Source organism: Lathyrus oleraceus, chromosome 5 (genome assembly GCF_024323335.1).
Source record: "Lathyrus oleraceus cultivar Zhongwan6 chromosome 5, CAAS_Psat_ZW6_1.0, whole genome shotgun sequence".
NCBI lineage: Eukaryota > Viridiplantae > Streptophyta > Magnoliopsida > Fabales > Fabaceae > Lathyrus > Lathyrus oleraceus.
In genome coordinates, this window is record NC_066583.1 from 502999452 (window position 1) to 503022277 (window position 22826).

A 22826-nucleotide genomic window follows, 5' to 3' on the forward strand; every position below is an offset into this window, starting at 1 on the left:
TCCATTCTCAGCCAATTTTCAATCCTCTCCAACCTCTCAGCAATTGCTTTCTGCCCCACGGCGAGCCCTTGCATGATGTTGAACAACTCACCTATCATCTCTCTCAATTCAAGAATGTCAGCGTTGGATAGATTCATCATTATGGGTTTGTTGGGTCCGGTAGGGTATCTGTGCGGACGAGCTATGTGCAGAGGATCCGTTGTGGTGTGAGCAGTGATTCCTAGGTCAATCACACAGGTTAGATACTGACACCTACAAAACAGAAAACAAGTTAATATGACTCACACATGAACGCCATGTCTATCCGTATGGAGGAACACTCTGTCTTTTGATTCTGGCTTTCATCGAGACGGATAATAATTTGACAATAACATTCTGACATCAGGATGTCTCTCAACCAGAATCTCAATCGAGAATTTACTCTGAGTATGGATAGACATGAGTTAGATGCATATGAATGCGACATGGGAATGATGCAGATGCATGAATGCAAGTCACTGCGCCATCTTCCAAGTCATCTGAAGATCAACTGTACTGGACCGGTCTCTCAACTGATTACAATCATCTGAGGGCCCGAGTAACCATAAATCCAACTCATGAGGTTCCGAAATAAACGGAACGGAGGATATACCACCATCATCACAGGAAATCCACTGAATGGATGACGACAAGATCCTCTGAACAGGTACCCTTGGATTCAACCCGGGGATCCGAAATAAACGGAACCCGCTGATAAATACCGCGGACAGAATTCCGGCGTCTCAGAAATAAATATCCATAAATCTGACTGAACCAAAGTCACCAACACAGAGTCACCGACAGAACCTGTATCTGCAAGAATCAACCCTCCCCTCACAGGTGAATTCTAATAAGGTCATCCTAAGGCGAATAATGGTCTCGACAATCGGGCAAAGATACTCAACGGGTTTGCCCTTTCGGGTGTGCCGTTGCAGCTCTCTTAAGATCATCTAAACCAAAGATCCGGAAAAGAACGGTCACCGAAGTCAATAGCTCAAAAGAGATAATCCAACCAAAGCGGAATAACTCCACCCAGAAGGACTCTCTCAGATGAACCTCGTCCGGCTGTGGTATGTCACGTCGCAACAACATGCTGATCCAGCAAGTGAGGAAACGTGAGACCACGCTAATCCTAGGTGTATACTCGGGCCTGGGTTTTAGCCCCACTCAGAACATCCACCCCAAATCAGAGGAACAACCTGTATCGGATCCAGCACAATGATAATATGATGCATGCAAACATATATGCAAATATATACAGTCACAACATAATAATCACAAAGGCAATAAATAAAGCAGTAAAAGCAACCAAAGCTACCCTAAAGAGCGCTAGGATTGACTCGCTTAGGGAAGATGGACCAGCAAGAGGTCAACTTCTTTATTCCCCAGCAGAGTCGCCAACTATCGCATACGCGAAAAACAACCGGCGGGAAAAAGACACAGAGCCACCACCGTGCGTTATTTATCCCAAAGGAGGGAAAGGAAACACTCGAAGTAAACCTGGAAAGGAATGGTGTTACGACCAGAGATTGCTAGATACAGGAGTCGGTCACGCAAGGGGAAGGTATTAGCACCCCCTCACGTCCATCGTACTCGACGGGATCCACGCTCGGAAAGAATAGAATAAGGTTGCTAACAAACTGCTCAAAAACTACACAAAACTGGAATAAAACACAGATGAAAGACGGAAGAAGGTGACTCGGCAGGATGTCGCATCCTGGGCCTACGTAGTTTGTCAGAGACAAACATCAGAGTCGACGTAGTTCGGGGACCTGGGAAACGTGCTCGCTAGGATATCGCATCCTATGCATACGTATCTTCTCTAACCAGAGTAAGAATCAGAGCACTCATAGCGTAGCTAACGCACGCCGAAACAAAACGCTACACCAGAGACGCTGAGACGTCAAACGAAACACACAACTGGAAACGGAATGCCAATCGCTGGTCTTACATCCAATTCCGAACAAACAAACACGAATAGGAAACGGAATGCCAATCGTTGGTCTTACATACATCTCCTAACACACGCAAATAGGATACGAAATGTCAATCGCTGGTCTTACATCCATCTCCTAACACACACAACACAAAAGGGTTGAAAAAGAAAAAGGGCGCCCGGAGAGATCAGCTCAATCTCCTGCTACGTACCTCATCTGGTATGAGGATCAGGGCGACGTAGTTCCCCTTAACAGGGAAAAACTATATCTTAACCAGAGACTAGGGAGATAACAACTAAGAGGGAGACTACGACTCGAGCCTAGAAGTTGTCATGCAAACGATCCCTAAGTTGAGGTCTCTAATCAGAACCTAACTCGCACAGGAAGCAAGCTAGCCTAAACAGCAAGTACACAAGCATAGGTGAACAAGTATCACACACTATATGCAAACAATCGGATCATACAAGGTTGGGCTTTAGTCAAGGGGTCATATCAACCTCGACAAACAAGCCAACACTGGAAGGGGTGTCTGAGGCTCTTAACCACTGACATTGACCGTCAGGGTGAGCAGATGAAAGGTAATGAGGATAAGACCTCATAGCTCTTAACCCGGGCCTGGGTGAGCTTGAATCAATGAAAGTGTGGGGATCCAGAATGAGGGACCCTACTCCACATGACTGACTCTGGACAATGATCTTGGGTGTTTATTCAAAAGCATCAGCACGTAGTGCGAGCATAATGAATGACTCAACTGAATAGCAGGGGATTGATTGCAAATCCCTTCTATCTGCCAATGCCTCTTCACTTAGGAGGTCTTAACATGTAACAATGCCTCATTAAGGTCTTTAGCACAAACTTAAACAAACAAAAACATGGCCTCTTAAGGAGGGCTTCAGACAAGTGCCTGCCAAAAGAAATTACAGGTCTTCTAGACTACATGGAGGATAGAATGGTTACCTAGGTGGTATGCCAACCACAAGCAAAGCAAAGCTCAAGTAATGAGCTAAAGCGTCTAAAGTACCTGTAAGAAAGTCAAACAAGTCAATATTCACATTCAGACAAACCAAACAGACAGTCAACAGTGTTACAACCAATGTGTTCACAATGCAAGTCCTACAAGCAAACAACTCAAGTGAATTCATCACCAATGAACCTACAACACAAAAAGGTTAGTGGACAAAGCAAATTTGCATCTCAAGTCATAAGATTGCATCAACCACTAGAGCTAATAGCTTGAACTTGAAATACAAAGCTCAAAAGATGAGTACAAACCACTAGTACAAAGACTAGGGTCATAGACAAAGCAAAAAATCAAAACAGAGGTTGATTTTCCACATGAAGCACATTTAATCAATCATGAACATGTCCTAAAAAGGACCAAACTCAAATCAAATGGCAAAGTCATCTCATGAGCAAGATATGGCAAAGGCAATTACAAAGCACACAATTGGACATCAAGAATCAAAATTCCATATTAAAACAGAAATGAATCAAACAATCATGAAAAATTTTATGTGCACACAACATGTCAAACACAAGCATCATGCAAAAAATTGGAATCAGAGGACATCAATTGGCATGGATATGAAAATGAACAAGATCAACATCAAAATGTGTGACACACATTGTCACACCCTAAGTTCATGTGCCTAAAACAGAGATGGAAAATGCTAAAAATGCCAAACTAACTCTCAAAGATCATGTTATGTGTTAGGAATCAGCATACCAAATTTCAAATCAATTGGCCAATGTATGAGCATTTCACAATAGAATGAATGAAGCATGTCACATTTGCATACATGTCCAAAGAAGCCAACACAAGTAAAATTCCAGGAATGATAAAATCATGAAATCAACAACACAAAATAATAGACATCCACATGATCATGTAGGAAAAAATTGGAAGTGATTTGGATTAATTTTCAATTTGTTATGATTTTTTGAAGTTGGAAGAAAATAAAATGAAATAAAATGAAATATGAATTGGAAATGGAAATTGCATCATGCATGGATCGAACAGTGTAGCAACAAAATAACAAGCGCTGAACAAAATAAAATCCAAAGTTGCATCAGCCAGGAATCGAAGGAGGTTCAAGCGCTACTAATCAAAACACAACATTTTGGTTTTAAGTGAGAAATTGAAATGAATTTCCAGAATGCCTTAGCGCGGTATCGAACAGGTGAAGCAAGGGTTAATAGCGCGCGCACAGTACCATTGACAAGCTGAACCAGAGAAAACCCTAACACTGTGCAGGCGCGGTGGCCAACGGTGGTTTCCACCGTCTTCTTCATGGAGACGGTGGTGCTACAGTGCTTCCACTAATTTTTTTCCAGATTTTAGTAATGCGTACACCATTGGAAAGGTTATGATGTTTAGAGCACGGATCCACCATTAACTAAGGCTAAATCATCATGAAAAATGCAAATCGATTGAAAACATCTTTCACCATACAAACTTCAAATCAACACAACTCAACCAATATTCATCCATTTTTCATGAAATTTATATTAGAATTTTCAGCATGAAAAGCTCTACCTAGACATGGCAATGGTTTGAAGAATTAAGAGATTCGAAATTCTAACCTCTTGAAGAGCAGTATGAGAAAACAAGCGATTCAAGTGCCAAAAGTGTCCAGATCCAATCCTGAGATGATGACTTGAAGTTTGATGTATGAATTGAAGCTTGAGATGGCTTGGATCTAGCTCAGATTTCAACTTCCATCTTCATGTTCTTGAGCTTCATGTGCTTAATTCTAGCTCGAATTCTTCAAGTAAATGCTTGGATCTTCATCAACAACACTCAACAAACCAGAATATGCAAGAAAATTGCTATGCTATATGAAGAAATTTCAGATTTGGATTGAGAGAAAAAATGGAGGGAAAAATGTGATCTAGATCTAGAATGTGTTAGAATGAGAAATTTTGTTACAATTATCTATTTATATGACATGTTAATTATGCTACTAATCACACTTAAGCTTGGCTAATGAACTTTTAATGAAAAATGAGGTGTTATGCACAATTGGAAAATTCACCCTATGCATGGCAATATGAACGTGAACAGTGTAACACCCTTCTAAAAAACCCCAAATATTTAATTAAAATAACAATGTGTCAATCAGAGTAATATGCAATCAAGGGTGTCACACAGTTACTTCACACCATTCACCAATATAACGGTCATGCTCTTTTATTAATTCAAACATAAACATTTGCATAAAACGCAGCGGATAGAAATCTCATCAATCATGCAAAACATTACATGTAAAATGGTTCACAACCAACAATAAAACATTTAAAGCAAGTTAAAACATCCCATCCCGATGTTACATCTATCAGAGCACGACCCACTAAGGAGGCTACACTAGACTCCAAGCATTAACTTCTACTCAACTCATTGCTCGTTACCTGAAAAATAGTTGTAAGGGTGAGTTCCTCAATCGATATAATAAGCATTATAAAACATCATGTAATGCTAAGTAAATAACACATTTCATCACCCAAATCAGATTACACATTCAGTAATAGCAATGTCAACTCAATCATGCTCAACATCAACACAACACACAACACACAACTCACATATAATATTGGAATACATTCATTCATATTATACGCCATATATCAATTATGCAATGAGACTCCATGCATGCGGTACCGACTCTTTGTGAACATATAGTTCACCTCACCGTCCAAATCCAGGCACGGCTACCAAGCCCACTAGTCCCACTCATTTGAGACCTAGTGACTCACTCACTAATTCCTCACCATGGGAATTAGCTACCACCCCAAATGGGCCATGCTATGCACGCTAATCACCTAGCATGCAAACATCAACAACAGTCCAAAATGACTAACTCACTAATTCCTCACCATGGGAATTAGCTACCACCCTAAAGGCCACAATATGCATGCTAATCATCTAGCAATGCAACATCAACAACAAATTCCACAATGGACATATGCTCACACTCTAAACCATACAACAGTCCATTCACAATTGCATACATAACATGTACATTCACAACATTATGCATACTATCAACATCATCAAAACATGTATCAAAACATCATATCATGTTAAATAATTAACCACAGTATTAACACACTCTACTAATACCTATACTGATCAAAATAGCGGGAATTAATCCCTATCACATCATACGCTACCATAGGCCAACATCGATTATGTACACAACATTAAAATGTCAATTTTCTCACTTTTCAACAGTGTTAACCGGTTAACGCCCTGGGTTAACCGGTTAACGCAGCACCAACACACTTTCTGGCAAAACGCAACAGTGTTAACCGGTTAACGCCCTGGGTTAACCGGTTAACGCAGGCAAAACAGCACTAATTTCACAATTCGCAACAGTGTTAACCGGTTAACACCCTGGGTTAACCGGTTAACGCAGACAAAACAGCAGTTCCTGCACTAACACAAAGCAGAATGCAGAATTCTCCGCCTTTTCCGCCGTTGGAGGACTTCCGGACCTCCGATTCCAATTCCGTAAAAAGCTATACGTTAGGGAAATTACAACACACTCAATTACAGGTTCAATTCCAGTTTTTACACAACATATCCATCACAATTTTCAGCATTCAACAATCCCAATTAGGGTCAATTCAACGGTTTATCACTACCCATTACATGCTAACCCATAATACCCATTAAACGACGATAAACCCCCCTTACCTGAGTTAATCCGGCAACTTTGAGCTTCAAGCTTTTCCGTTCTCCAACCCTTGCTCTCTAGCTCTTCCTCTTGCCCTTTCTCCACTTTCTCAATCGCTTCTCTGTTTCACGTGAAAACCTTATTTTCCAAAAATGAACTCTTTTTACTTATTCCAGCTTATATATATTTTCAAATAATTATTATTCCAATAATAATAATAATTCAATAATTCCAAAGTAATAATAATAATAATCCAATTATCTAATTAAATTAATAAATATATTATTAACTTAATTTAAATAATTACCATATTATTATCGGGGTGTCACAACTCTCCCCCACTAAAAGAGTTTTCGTCCTCGAAAACATACCTCAAGCGAACAACTCTGGGTAAGACTCCTTCATCTTACTCTCCAGTTCCCAAGTCACATTGCCACCTGCTGGTCCTCCCCAAGCTACCTTCACCAAGGCAATCTCTTTACCCCGCAACTGCTTCAACTCTCGATCCTCAATCCTCATAGGTGATGTTTCGACAGTCAGGTTATCTCTCACCTGTACATCATCTAGTTGGACTACATGCGACGGATCATTAATGTACCTCCTCAACTGAGACACATGAAAAACTTCATGCAAATTCGCAAGCGACGGCGGTAAAGCGATACGATAGGCTACTTCCCCTATCCTCTCCAAAATCTGATAAGGACCAATAAATCGAGGTGTCAACTTTTTCGACTTCAAAGCTCGACCAACCCCAGTTATCGGAGTAACACGAAGAAACACATGATCTCCCTCTTGAAATTCAAGTGACTTCCTCCTCTTGTCATGATAACTCTTCTGACGACTCTGAGCAATTCTCATCTTCTCCTGAATCATCTTAATCTTTTCCGTAGTTTGTTGAACAATCTCCGGTCCAACCACAACACTCTCACCGGACTCATACCAACATAAAGGTGTCCGACATCTCCTACCATACAAAGCTTCAAACGGTGCCATACCAATGCTCGAATGAAAACTATTGTTGTAGGTAAACTCAATCAAAGGTAAATAACAATCCCAAGCACCTCCCTTCTCCAAAACACAAGCTCTCAAAAGATCCTCTAATGACTGAATCGTCCTCTCAGTCTGACCATCAGTCTGCGGATGATATGCAGAATTCAATCTCAGCTTAGTTCCCAAAGCCCTCTGCAAACCTTCCCAGAACTTCGATGTAAATCTAGGATCTCTGTCCGAAACAATACTAGACGGAATACCATGCAAACTTACAATCTTCTCAATATACAACTCGGCTAATCTCTCTAACGGATAATCCATTCTGATCGGAATGAAATGAGCCGACTTTGTCAATCTGTCAACAATCACCCAAATAGCTTCACAATTCTTACTTGTCCTCGGTAAACCAGAAACAAAATCCATACTGATACTATCCCACTTCCACTCTGGAATAGCCAACGGTTGCATTAGCCCAGACGGCTTCTGATGCTCAATCTTTGACTTCTGACAAGTCAAACAGGAATAAACAAAACTCGCAATTTCTTTCTTCATTCCCGGCCACCAAAATAACTTTTTCAAATCATGATACATCTTCGTAGCTCCAGGATGAATACTCAGGCCACTACGATGTCCTTCTTCAAGAATACTCTTCTTAAGCTCGGTAACATCCGGAATACACACCCGATTCCCAAATTTCAAAATACCATTCTCATCAACTCTGAATTCACCACCTTGACCTTGATTCACTAAAGTCAACTTATCAACCAAAAGCACATCGGATTTCTGACCCTCTCTAATCTCATCCAGAATACCACTCGTTAACTTCAACATTCCCAATTTAACACTATTGTGAGTACTCTCACACACCAAACTCAAGTCTCTAAACTGCTCAATTAAATCCAATTCTTTAACCATTAACATAGACATATGCAATGATTTCCGACTCAATGCATCAGCCACTACGTTTGCTTTACCCGGATGGTAATTCAAACCAAAGTCATAATCCTTCAGGAATTCTAACCATCTCCTCTGTCTCATATTCAGTTCTTTCTGATCAAACAAATACTTCAAACTTTTATGGTCGCTGAAAACCTCAAATCTTGACCCATACAAGTAATGCCTCCATAATTTCAGAACAAATACCACAGCTGCCAACTCTAAATCATGTGTCGGATAGTTCCTCTCATGAACTCTCAGTTGTCTCGAAGCATAAGCTATAACCTGCTTATTCTGCATCAACACACCACCCAAACCCAACAATGAAGCATCACAGTAAACCTCAAATGATTCCGACGAACTCGGTAATATCAAAATAGGAGCAGTAGTCAACCTTCTCTTTAACTCTTGGAAACCTTCTTCACATTTTGAGTCCCAAACAAATGCTTGCCCCTTTCTAGTCAACATCGTCAACGGTAACGCCAACTTAGAAAATCCCTCAATGAATTTCCTATAGTAACCAGCCAATCCCAGGAAACTGCGAATCTCAGCAACAGACTTCGGAGCTTCCCACTTAGACACCGCTTCTATCTTAGAAGGATCAACAGCGACACCACCTCTTGAAATCACATGACCAAGAAAACTAACCTCCTCTAACCAAAATTCACACTTAGACAGTTTAGCAAATAACTTCTTTTCTCGTAGAACTTCTAAAACCACTCTCAAATGCTCAGCATGCCCTTCTTCAGATTTCGAATACACCAAAATGTCATCAATAAACACCACAACAAACTTATCTAGGAACGGATGGAAAATCCTATTCATATACTCCATAAATACTCCAGGCGCATTAGTCACACCAAAAGGCATTACAGAATACTCATAATGTCCATACCTCGTTCTGAAAGCAGTCTTCTGAATATCCTCAGCTTTCACACGTATCTGATGATACCCAGATCTCAAATCTATCTTGCTGAACACACTCGCACCAACCAATTGATCCATCAAATCATCAATCCTCGGCAAAGGATACCGATTCTTGATCGTCACTTTATTCAGTTGCCTGTAGTCCACACACAACCTCATAGTACCTTCTTTCTTCTTAACCAATAACACTGGTGCACCCCACGGTGACACACTCGGACGAATAAATTTCTTATCCAACAGATCTTCCAACTGACTCTTCAATTCAGTTAACTCAACAGCAGACATACGGTACGGAGCCATCGATATCGGTCTAGTACCAGGTACCAAATCAATCGAGAACTCAACTTCACGCTCTGGCGGCAATTCATTCACTTCTCCCGGAAACACATCAGGGAAATCACACACCACAGCCAGATCACAAATCATCAGTTTATCTTTAGCCTCCAAAGTCGCTAACAGCATAAACAACTCTGCCCCATCTGCTACTTCCTCATTCACCTGCCTCGCTGATAGAAACAAATCCTTTCCTTCCTCAACCTCAGGAAATATCACAGTCTTATCAAAACAATTGATAGAAACTCGGTTAAACACCAACCAGTCCATACCCAGGATAACGTCAATCTGCACTAGTGGAAGACACACAAGGTCTATCCCAAAATCTCTACCAAAAATACTCAAAGGACAACTCAAGCAAACTGAAGTAGTAGTCACTGAACCCTTTGCAGGAGTATCAATCACCATACTACCACACATCTCAGATATCTCTAACTTAAGTTTCACAACACAATCCAAAGATATAAAGGAATGAGTTGCACCTGTGTCAATAATAGCTACAAGAGGAAAGCCATTAATATAACACGTACCTCGGATCAAACGATCATCTGCAGAAGTCTCAGAACCCGATAAAGCAAAGACCTTGTCTCCCGACTGATTCTCTCTCTTTGGCTTAGGACACTGTGGACTGATATGACCCACTTCTCCACAGTTGAAACAAGTCACAGTCTTCAACCGGCACTCTGCAGCCAAGTGACCACCTTTTCCACACTTAAAACACTTCTTCTCATTACTGGTACACTCATGGACACGATGTCCAGCCTAACCACATCTGTAACACTTAGCAGGAGCACTAGAGTCTCCCCCACTAGGCCTCTTCATCCCACTCTGACTCTGGAAACCTCTGCCAGCTGCATACGGTTTTCCACGATCATTCTGATTCTTGCCTCTTCTATCAACCCTCTGCTGATAGCTCTCCGCTCTGGCTTTAGAATCCTGTTCAAAAATCCTGCAACAGTCAACCAAGTCAGAAAACACTCTGATCCGCTGATATCCAATAGCCTGTTTGATCTCGGGACGCAACCCGTTCTCAAACTTCACACATTTCGAAAATTCTCCAGCAGCCTCATTATAGGGAGTGTAATACTTCGACAGCTCTGTGAACTTAGCAGCATACTCAGTAACCGACCGATTGCCCTGCTTCAATTCCAAGAACTCTATCTCTTTCTTCCCTCTAACATCCTCTGGAAAATACTTCCTCAGGAATCTCTCTCTGAACACAGCCCAAGTGATCTCAGCATTTCCAGCAGATTCCAACTCAGTGCGGGTAGCAACCCACCAATCATCAGCTTCCTCTGACAGCATATGCGTATCGAACCTGACCTTCTGGTTATCGGCACACTCCGTCACTCGGAAGATCCTCTCTATCTCCTTCAACCACTTCTGAGCGCCATCTGGATCGTATGCTCCCTTGAACATTGGAGGATTGTTCTTCTGGAACTCACTCAGTTGGCGAGCAGCTCCCATTCCCACAACATTCGGATTTCCTCCAAGTACTCCAGCTAGCATACCCAGAGCCTCAGCAATTGCAGCATCGTCTCTACCTCTTCCAGCCATCTCTATTCTGAAAACCCAACAAGCTAAACAATAAGTACTGATAGGGTTACACAACACCTATCCCGTACAGGGGAAACAGAATAATTACGACTCGACTCGACCGACTATGCTCTGATACCACTAATGTAACACCCTTCTAAAAAACCCCAAATATTTAATTAAAATAACAATGTGTCAATCAGAGTAATATGCAATCAAGGGTGTCACACAGTTACTTCACACCATTCACCAATATAACGGTCATGCTCTTTTATTAATTCAAACATAAACATTTGCATAAAACGCAGCGGATAGAAATCTCATCAATCATGCAAAACATTACATGTAAAATGGTTCACAACCAACAATAAAACATTTAAAGCAAGTTAAAACATCCCATCCCGATGTTACATCTATCAGAGCACGACCCACTAAGGAGGCTACACTAGACTCCAAGCATTAACTTCTACTCAACTCATTGCTCGTTACCTGAAAAATAGTTGTAAGGGTGAGTTCCTCAATCGATATAATAAGCATTATAAAACATCATGTAATGCTAAGTAAATAACACATTTCATCACCCAAATCAGATTACACATTCAGTAATAGCAATGTCAACTCAATCATGCTCAACATCAACACAACACACAACACACAACTCACATATAATACTGGAATACATCCGTTCATATTATACGCCATATATCAATTATGCAATGAGACTCCATGCATGCGGTACCGACTCTTTGTGAACATATAGTTCACCTCACCGTCCAAATCCAGGCACGGCTACCAAGCCCACTAGTCCCACTCATTTGAGACCTAGTGACTCACTCACTAATTCCTCACCATGGGAATTAGCTACCACCCCAAATGGGCCATGCTATGCACGCTAATCACCTAGCATGCAAACATCAACAACAGTCCAAAATGACTAACTCACTAATTCCTCACCATGGGAATTAGCTACCACCCTAAAGGCCACAATATGCATGCTAATCATCTAGCAATGCAACATCAACAACAAAATCCACAATGGACATATGCTCACACTCTAAACCATACAACAGTCCATTCACAATTGCATACATAACATGTACATTCACAACATTATGCATACTATCAACATCATCAAAACATGTATCAAAACATCATATCATGTTAAATAATTAACCACAGTATTAGCACACTCTACTAATACCTATACTGATCAAAATAGCGGGAATTAATCCCTATCACATCATACGCTACCATAGGCCAACATCGATTATGTACACAACATTAAAATGTCAATTTTCTCACTTTTCAACAGTGTTAACCAGTTAACGCCCTGGGTTAACCGGTTAACGCAGCACCAACACACTTTCTGGCAAAACGCAACAGTGTTAACCGGTTAACGCCCTGGGTTAACCGGTTAACGCAGGCAAAACAGCACTAATTTCACAATTCACAACAGTGTTAACCGGTTAACACCCTGGGTTAACCGGTTAACGCAGACAAAACAGCAGTTCCTGCGCTAACACAAAGCAGAATGCAGAATTCTCCGCCTTTTCCGCCGTTGGAGGACTTCCGGACCTCCGATTCCAATTCCGTAAAAAGCTATACGTTAGGGAAATTACAACACACTCAATTACAGGTTCAATTCCGGTTTTTACACAACATATCCATCACAATTTTCAGCATTCAACAATCCCAATTAGGGTCAATTCAACGGTTTATCACTACCCATTACATGCTAACCCATAATACCCATTAAACGACGATAAACCCCCCTTACCTGAGTTAATCCGGCAACTTTGAGCTTCAAGCTTTTCCGTTCTCCAACCCTTGCTCTCTAGCTCTTCCTCTTGCCCTTTCTCCACTTTCTCAATCGCTTCTCTGTTTCACGTGAAAACCTTATTTTCCAAAAATGAACTCTTTTTACTTATTCCAGCTTATATATATTTTCAAATAATTATTATTCCAATAATAATAATAATTCAATAATTCCAAAGTAATAATAATAATAATCCAATTATCTAATTAAATTAATAAATATATTATTAACTTAATTTAAATAATTACCATATTATTATCGGGGTGTCACAAACAGTACCAAGTGCATGTGTAATTTCACTTAAAATCATCTCATGCACATAATTGGATTGGTATTTTGTTCATATGATGCACCAAATTTGAATTTGGTATTTTCCCTCCAAAATGGACATGCATGAACAAATGATTATATGAGATAATTTCATGCAATGCCATGATGTATTTGGAAAGTATGAAGCATAAAGAGCATAATGCAAAAAGAGGCACTCAAATTGAAGCTTTGGATCAAAAGTTATGGCATTTTGAAGTTCCATGCATCCTTGGCAATCATTTGATCATAACTCCTCAACCATACATCAGATGCTCATGATCTTGGAGTTTTTGGAAATGGGAGAGAAAGATATTCAACTTTCATGTTTAATAAAATTTCATTTGAAGCTTTCTTGATGTTGGAAAGTTTGGTTGAATGTGAACCAAAAACTTGCTATTTTTGGAAACTTGAAATTATAGGTCACTTTCCATTTTTGGAAACTTTTGATCTGACTTCAAATTCTTCAAGTTATGTGTTTGACATGATGAATAAGCCTCTTTGGGACATGAATGAAGTGTCTCAAACCATTTCTCCACCTCCTAGCCCTCAATTGACTTTCAGTTGACTTTTATGGGCCCCAGATGACTTGAAAATGCACTGTGGACTTTTGAGCCTCTATCACTTGGCAAAGTTGCTTCAAACTGAACCTTGGCTCATATAAGCTTCTTAGAATACTCATATGGCCTTCATCTCAAGTAAATGCTTGCCCTTTTTGCACTGATGAATCTCTTGATGCCAATGCTGAATGCAATGATGCAATGCAAGATGTAATGTTAATAACCTAAAAAAAATGAAATGTATGCGTGAATGGGGGGTGCAAATTTGAGGTGCTACAGCTGCCCCTATTCAATCAACTGGGAACCTGAACGGATGAGAGCAACGGCTGTCAGACCTTCAAGGTAAACAGGGATTGAATACCAAAAGAACCGTAGAATTTGCACTCTGCGGGGGATGATCAAAGAAACCTCGACCAGACATCAACGGACGAATGGGAATAAAGAAACCACGACCAGACGCCAACCGACGAATAGGAAGAAGAAACCACGACCAGTCATCAACGGATGAATGGGAAGAAGAAACCACGACCAGTCATCAACGGATGAATGGGAATAAAGAAACCACGACCAAACATTTACCGACGACTCTACTGGGGATTTTGATTTTTATCAAAGAAAGGCTACACGACCAGACATCAACGATGACTGGGAAGGAACTCGACGTTTACCGACATCGAAGGATGATGTTTACCGACACCAAAAAAGGAACGACCAGACGTCAACGGACGAATGGGAAAGAGAAACCACGACCAGACGTCAACGGACGAATGGGAAAGAGGAACCACGACCAGTCGTCAATGAACGAATGGGAAAAGAAACCACGACCAGACGTTAACGGATGAATGGGAATAAAGAAACCACGACCAAACGTCAACAGACGAATGGGAAGAAAGAAACCACGACCAGACATCTCACGATGACGATTACTTGTTTGACTCGTTGTGTTGAGATATTTTGGTCGGATGACGATTACTCGGATATTCGAGTAAGACAACTCGTATCCTAATAGTCGAGGAGAGGAATCGAAGGCTCTAGACCATCTCCCTTCTCATCCTTAATTGCATAAAGGATTTGATAATAATTAAGGTATTTTAAATGGATGACGAATACTCGGATAATCAAGTAAGACAACTCGTATCCTAATAATCGGGAAAGGGAGTAGAAGACTCTAGACCGCTTTCTTTTTCATCTGAGTGATTACTAAAATAAGTTTGCGTATGGTTGATGTATTTTAACATGAACGACAAATACTCGAATAATTGAGTAAAACAACTCATATCCAAGCATTTGAGAAGAGGAATTGAAAGCTCAAGACCATCTCCCTTTTCGTATAGTTTTCTTAAGGAAATGATTTGATTAAGTTGTATGTTTGGCGGAAAATGATAATTGTTCGACTGGCCGAGTAAGAAAACTCGTATTTGTCCAATTGAGGAGTGAAGTTGAAAACTCAAAGTCAACTCCTTTTTCATTCAACTTATTGTAAAGAATGTTTTGATTTAATTGGGGTATTTCGATTGAGTTTAAGAGAAAATACTCGACGTTGGATCGAGGTTTTAGATTTGTGTTTTGAATGAAATGAATTTATTTAGTGTATTGCTCTTCTACTCGATAAAAGTCGAATAGGTCTCATTGTAAGAAAGCCCAAGAGTAAGCTATGTGAGGTTGATGGCGATGCTTTAAAAGCGATCGACTTACAAGGGTGTTTCGAATTGATTTGGGAAAGGCGCACTCGATGTTGACCGAAGTTTGTATTTACATGTGCATATGAATCGAATTATGACAATGGTCTCAAAATGAGATTACTTATAAATTTTAGCTTATGCAACGTGAATGCAAAAATAACCAACAAGGAAATAAAGAGTCTCATTGTAAGGTAGCCCAAGAGAAAGCCTTTTGTGTGCTAAAGTGACCTAAGTTAAACAAAGGATAATGGCCTTACAAACATGCATGTAAGTTACGGGTGAGAATCCAATTGTTTACAAAGTATCACAAAGAGTGAAGGAAGGTTTCCAAGCAAAGGTCCTAAGATGAGATTCTCTAAGTCCAAGTTGATTAAGAGTGGAATGAATATTTTTGGTCTTTCCATTTTATCATATTTTTGTTATTTTTAATTTTTGATGACAATAAAATAAATAGCTAGTAAATAAACATGCATGATGAGTTTGTACAATGATGATGATGATAATGAGTACTTGAATGTAAATTACAAGGTAAAGACATAAAAGTAAATCACAAGATAAAGAATGACAATATCACAATAATAATGGTTAGTGACAATAAAATAAATTATAAGGAATTAAAGTGCAATAATATAAATGTTAGAAGTTAGTGGTTAATGGTTAGTAACAATAAAATAAATTGTAAGGATTTAAAGTGCAATAATATAAATGTTAGTAGTTAGTAGAATAATAATAAGCAAATGGATTAACAAGTTAATGTAAAGAGAACGGTTTCATCTATGTATCAAATGACCCAAATATGGTTGAAATAGAGGCAATCTATCAATGCCTCAAAGTATCATAAATGATCTATTGATCAAACATTAATAGATTTGAAGTATTGAAGATTTAATCAACTCTAAACAACCATGGTCATGATCTAATAGAACTCATCAACCAAATAAATGTAACAAAAAGTCAACAATAAATATTAAATGATAACAAGAAACAATGCAAAGGAAATGGTTTCATCTATGTATCAAATGACTTAAACATGGTTGAAATAGATGCAACATATCAATGCCTCAAAGTATCATGAAGGGTCTATTGATCAATCATTAATAGGTTTGAAACATTGGAGGTTTTATCAACCCTAAACAACCATAGCCATGATCTAATAGATCTCATCAACCAAATAAATGTGAACAACAAGTCAACAATAAATAGCAAATTAAACAAAATGCTAAGTTTGATTAAAGATAGTGGATAAAAATAGCAAGAGCAAGAAATCCCAAAAAAAAAAGGGTGTAAACCAAAGTTAATCATTTTTACAAGCTTGAGTCTAAAACCTCTCAAAAGATCAACCAAGAATGAACAAACATTTTCGACATAAAAACAGAACCAAAAAGTTAACAAAGATTAAGTTAAAATCATTACCCAAAAATGTTGAAAAAATGGTAGGTTGAAGTGGTGTTGAGCTTGGATATAGAGCAAGGAGTTTGGGATGAAAGTGTTGATGGTGGAAGTATAGTGAAGGGGCTGAGTTAAGGGTGTTAGAGAGTAGGAAGCTTTGAAAAAAAAATATGAAAGTGGGCAAAAAAGTTGGTAGGGTGACTTTTCTAAGAGAGGAAGATTTTTTGTTTTGGCTTAGGTTTAGAGAGATGAGTAAATGGTACTTGGACAGAACTTTTGGGGGCTAGGAAGCATGAAAAATGAGGGGAAATAGTACCTCTATTTATAGGGAAAGTTGGTGGAAAAAGGGGGTGATCCAAAAAGCACATTGTGTAAAAAACATACTTATTGCAGTTGCCTGTGCAGGTGTAATCGGTTATCCTAATTAGGGTAACCGGTTACCCAGTCAAAAATGGCCAAAAACTCAATTTTGGGTCTGTGTAACCGGTTACGCTGATTAGGGTAACCGGTTACCCAATTTTTTTTATTTATTTTTTTTAAAATAATGAATGTATGCATGTGCAGTAGAGTCATGGATCAAATGAAAATTGTATCGGGGTAGGGACAAAATTGGGGTATGACAGTTGCCCCTATTTAATTACCTCGAACCAGAAAGTATGAATGACAGCAGTCTTCGTACATTCACGGTGGAAGATAATTAAATACTTAAAAGACCCGAATTTTATCCTTTAAAATGTAAGGAAGAAATGTGGAAACCAAAGGCATTGAGAAATATAGTAAGAAAAGGTTATCGGAAGGTAAAATAATCAAGACTCTCTGGGAATTATCAGAACAACATCTTGGATGCCATGATCGAGATATTCCGACAATAGAATGATACTTCAATAGTATCTAGGGCTTTTTGAAAATTAGCAGAACATTGTTTTGAACAGAAACACAATATTCTCTAGGGATCAACGAAGTAGTTCCTTACATGATATAATCGAGATATTCCAACAAGGGAATGATACCTCAATCGTATCTAAGATTCTCCGAGGATATTAGAGCAGTATCTCTAAAAGACTCTGAAATGAGACTCTTCATATTGATGAAGCAGTATCTCATACAGTAAAAACGAGATTCTCTGTATCGAGTCGAAGCAGCTGTTATCACGAAAAATCTCTAAGGCATGCTGGAAGCGTAATTAATGAAGGAGTCCTATGAATGTGGGGGTCATACCCCATCAAAGGAGGAAGAGACGGTGGAGGCAAGCAAGAGTAGAAAAAACACAAATCAAAGGATGAAGCCGACGGGGGAAGTTGGCCTCATCGACAGGTCATTCTGTCGACCAACGCAAGGTTTAGGACTTAAAGAATTGTCGTCAATATGCAGAAGACAACATCGCCCTAACGCCTGGGCGGGAGAAATTTGAAATTTAAAATAAACAACAGTTTCAAAAGGAATAAGAGCGCCATAATATGGAGCAGTTAGAAAGACATGGGTGCAGCGGTTGTGCAGATCGTGTGACATAACATCTGCTAGTTTCTAGGAGTTTAGCTTATGAGTAGTTTCCTCTAGTTTAGTATAAATAGGAGTATCCCACAAGGGGCTCGGGGTGTTCACTTTGTACTATGAAATCACTTGTAAGAAAACTTCTCATTCCCAGCGCGAGGAAGCAAGTGTTTTTCTGAGAGTGCTATGTACGTGAATCACCACATTTATTTCAATGCAACTTCCCTACTTTTCAATTGTTCCCATGAACATTTTATCTTAATTTCTTTTACTTTTGAGTTATCATTTTACGTTGTCGTTTACGCTGTCGACACTGATTCTATTACGATAATAGAGTTCACCAAAAGCGTGTTCGCCGTATACCTCTTTTGAATGTTATAGCGATGTCGGTCACGAGTCACTTATAGGCGATAACATTGTCTAAAACCGTTCGTGTGGAAAAACCCTATGCTTGTTTGACACTTTGTTAGGAGCCGTTCCTCACAAAGTCATTCTGTCGAAGTTTGGACAAGCCTCACTTGCACTAGCACATGTCTTAGGATCAACTGGTCGATCCTGCATGTAACCCTTCATTTTAAAGCCTAGGGAGGACCAGCGGTTGTTTACCAATTTCCACAGTAAACAAAATGGCACGCCCAATGGGACGGTGCTAGAGCAGTTGCGAAATTGCATGAAACTTAGAAGTGGCAAGCTATATAGTAAGCCACGAAGTTGTGTGAAAATGTCAGAAACTAACACTGATGAAGTTCCACGAGGAACTTTATCCAATACGGAAACAGTAGTCTCACAGGTTGCCATTTTGCCACCGATGACAAGTGTAGCCCTAACCATGTCGACTACGGGTGCGGTTGGAACATTATTTCCTCAGCCTCCACCGAGGGGTTCAGGATCAATGATAACAACGTTCAAACCTTATGTGCCTCGCTTTGGCGCCACATATCTGCTTTATGGAATGTCGTATTCCCTAATGCCAGGATATCAGTCGACATCCAGTGCAACACTATTTTCAGATACAAATCCTCCCTTGCAAGGATCAGCACAAGGGGGCAACATAAGGAACACTACTCAGAACAGAACCATGCCGCTGTCAAACACTTCAGTAGCGGTGTTGAGACACCAAATGGACGATAGTAACCATGAATTGGTTAACATGTTGACCAACAAGATGGGCACAGTCTTTAATCCACTAATACAAGAATCTTCTGAAACAAATAGGCAGGTGGCGAACCAATTGATACGCTTGTGCAATTTTCTGGGGCACCGGCCCGACAGATGACACCAATGATTAGACCGACTATTCCTGTGCAGATAGAGATAGGGTCAGCGGAGGAGGAGACAGCCCACGAAGGACAAATCATTAGACCCCTTCAACATCAAGGCGTCGAATCAGGAGTCGCGGGACGTAACCAGATGGTAATGGTTAACCGACACCAGGATGCTGATCAAATTGTCGACCAACATCGACAAGAAGACTTGGCAGTGGAAAATAATTTGACAACTATTATTGAAAGGATTATGGCTAGAAATGGCATGGGTGCTACATTACAAAGGCCATTATATGCTTCCCCGTTAGCTGAATTTATTCTCCAAGCTGAGGCGCCTAGGGGGATAAAAGTGCCTAAGTACACTAAATTTAGGGGAGAGTCTGGTGAATCGACAATAGAGAACGTCGCCAGATACTTAACAGAGTCAGGGGATCTAGCTCATAATGAATGTTTAAGAGTAAAAAACTTCCCCTCCTCTCTGACCAAGGCTGCCTTCACATGGTTTACTTCGTTGGCCCCAAGTTAAATTGACTCGTGGGCCAAATTAGAAAAGAAGTTCCATGAACAGTTTTACGAAGGACACTCCAAAATTAGTTTGGTAGAATTGTCTAGTATTAAGAGAAGGTTTGCTGAAAGTATAGATGATTATCTGAATCGTTTTAGGTCCTTAAAAGCTAGGTGCTTTACGTAAGTGCCAGAACATGAACTAGTTCAAATGGCCGCAGGAGGTTTAGATTATTCCATTAGGAAGAAGATAGATCCAACTTTTGTGAAAAGTATGTCACAACTGGCTGACAGAGTCTGACATCTAGAACGACTAAGGCTAGAAAAAGTTAGGCACAATAAGCCTAAGAAAGAAAAGGTAGCGTTTGTCGAATACGACGCGACATACCTAATACGTGAGGCCGATTATGCTTCATCGACCGAATTAGAAATCGACGTGGCTGAACTAAAGCCAGGGTCCGCCTATGAGTGTCGATCATTGCTGCCTGCGCAAGGAAAAAATCTTGTCGAAAACAACCCAAAATTCCCTTCGAAAACTTATACTTTCGACGTGTCGAAATGTGAGGAAGTTTTTTACTTATTGGTCAAAGATGGGCAGATGGTGGTACCTCCTAGTACTAAAATATCACTGTTGGAACAAAGACAGAAAAGAGGGTTTTGTAAATATCATAAATATCTTGGTCATAACACCTCTAATTGTTACCTTTTCAGGGATTTGGTTCAGAAAGCGATTCAAGAAGGCATGCTGAAATTTGTTGGCCGCAGAATGAAGATCGACGTTGATCCTCTTTGTCGCTCCCCGTATTTCCTGAATCCAAGTACAAATGCGAAAAGGGTGGCGCAGAAGAAGAGTAGAGTCGCCAGCTATGTACTTTTATCCCAAGAGGAGGGAAATGTAGTACTGCATAACCAAGAGGGAACGGATAAAACAAAGTCTCGAACCAAAGAAAACCGAGTAAGGGGGCTGGTTACGTGAAGGGAAGGTTATCGCACCCCTTCACGTCTATGGTACTCCACAGGATCCACGCTTGCTATTTATGTCTAAAGTGTGTATATAAAAAGTCCTATATGCGATGCGAAATAGAGAAAATCAAAGTAGGGAAAAGAAAGAGTTATTGCTCGCACAGGCCTTACCCTGCTGCATACGTATCTCAAGAAGGATTGAGAATCAGAGCACCGTAGCTCGGCTAACCTATTTTTGTTTGTTTTGTGTTTTTTAGATGAACGACGTTACTACGCAATCTACCGGATGCTCGACCTTTTGAGACTTACTCGCCTGTAGTAGAAGGAGTTAACGTGTTCTTAGGAGAAGAAAAATCAATGAGTTTGTTTGTGTTTTAGGAATGCTTATGCAAAAAGGAAGTCCTAGACGAATGAACCGTGCTACCTTAATTGACATGCAAATGAGAGACTATACGAAGTCTAGCAATCCTATGGGGAGGACGATCACACCATACAACAAACATATAGCATAGAGTAAACACACTAACAAGGGGGCTCAAACATACATGGGTAGGGCCTTAGTCAAGAGGGGTCATATCAACCTCGAAAAACAAGCCATGGAAAGGTAATCAAATGGGCTCTTAACCACTGACATTGAACGTCAGGGTGAGCAGATCAAAAGAGTAATGAGGATAAGACCTCATAGCTCTTAACCCTGGACAGGGTGAGCTCATGACAAAGCGTGGGGATTCAGAAAGATGGAACCCTCTCCACTGACCGACCGGAATGATATACAAATGCAAGGAATGCTTGGTGATCAAGAACCACTCTTAAGAAAGATAACCAACCCATAGGGAAGGAGGCAAGGTGCACAATGATCCTTGAGGCAATGTGATGATATGACATGATGCCATGAGGGATCTTAGGGACAAAATTGGGGTCTTACAGATGCCCCTATTTAAGGTCATTCTAACCGGAGAAGTGAAGTTTAGAAATCTTCATCTCGACGCGGTAGAATGGGCTTAAATAATAGTAATGAGACAAATTTTGGTCCCTAAGAGACCTCATGATGCAGATGTATGCATGCAAAAGAAACAAATCTATGGGGGATATGGGTCCACAAAGAAGAAGAGACGATCCATCAGAGTAATACACTCACCAGGAATAGAGACTCTAACAGGACTCTCATGGGGATAAGAAAAAGAATGCGTGAGCAGGACACGACTCTGAATTAGGGACAAGCTGACACGGCGTGAACAGGACACGACTGGACTAGAGACCTCACTGGGGAGAGAAGGACTCAAACAGGGAAAAGAAGAATTCCAAAGGGAAAACACATCCACTGGAAAGACACAAGCTGACTCAAAGTATCCACAAAGGATACTTCGGATAAAAATCCGGACTGGGACTGGGGAAAAGATTCACACAGCACCTCCCTTCCGGGGAAAATTGCATATATTGGGGAACGCCAATACAACAAAAGGGTAAAATCACAACAGGAAACTCCACTGGAGAAGG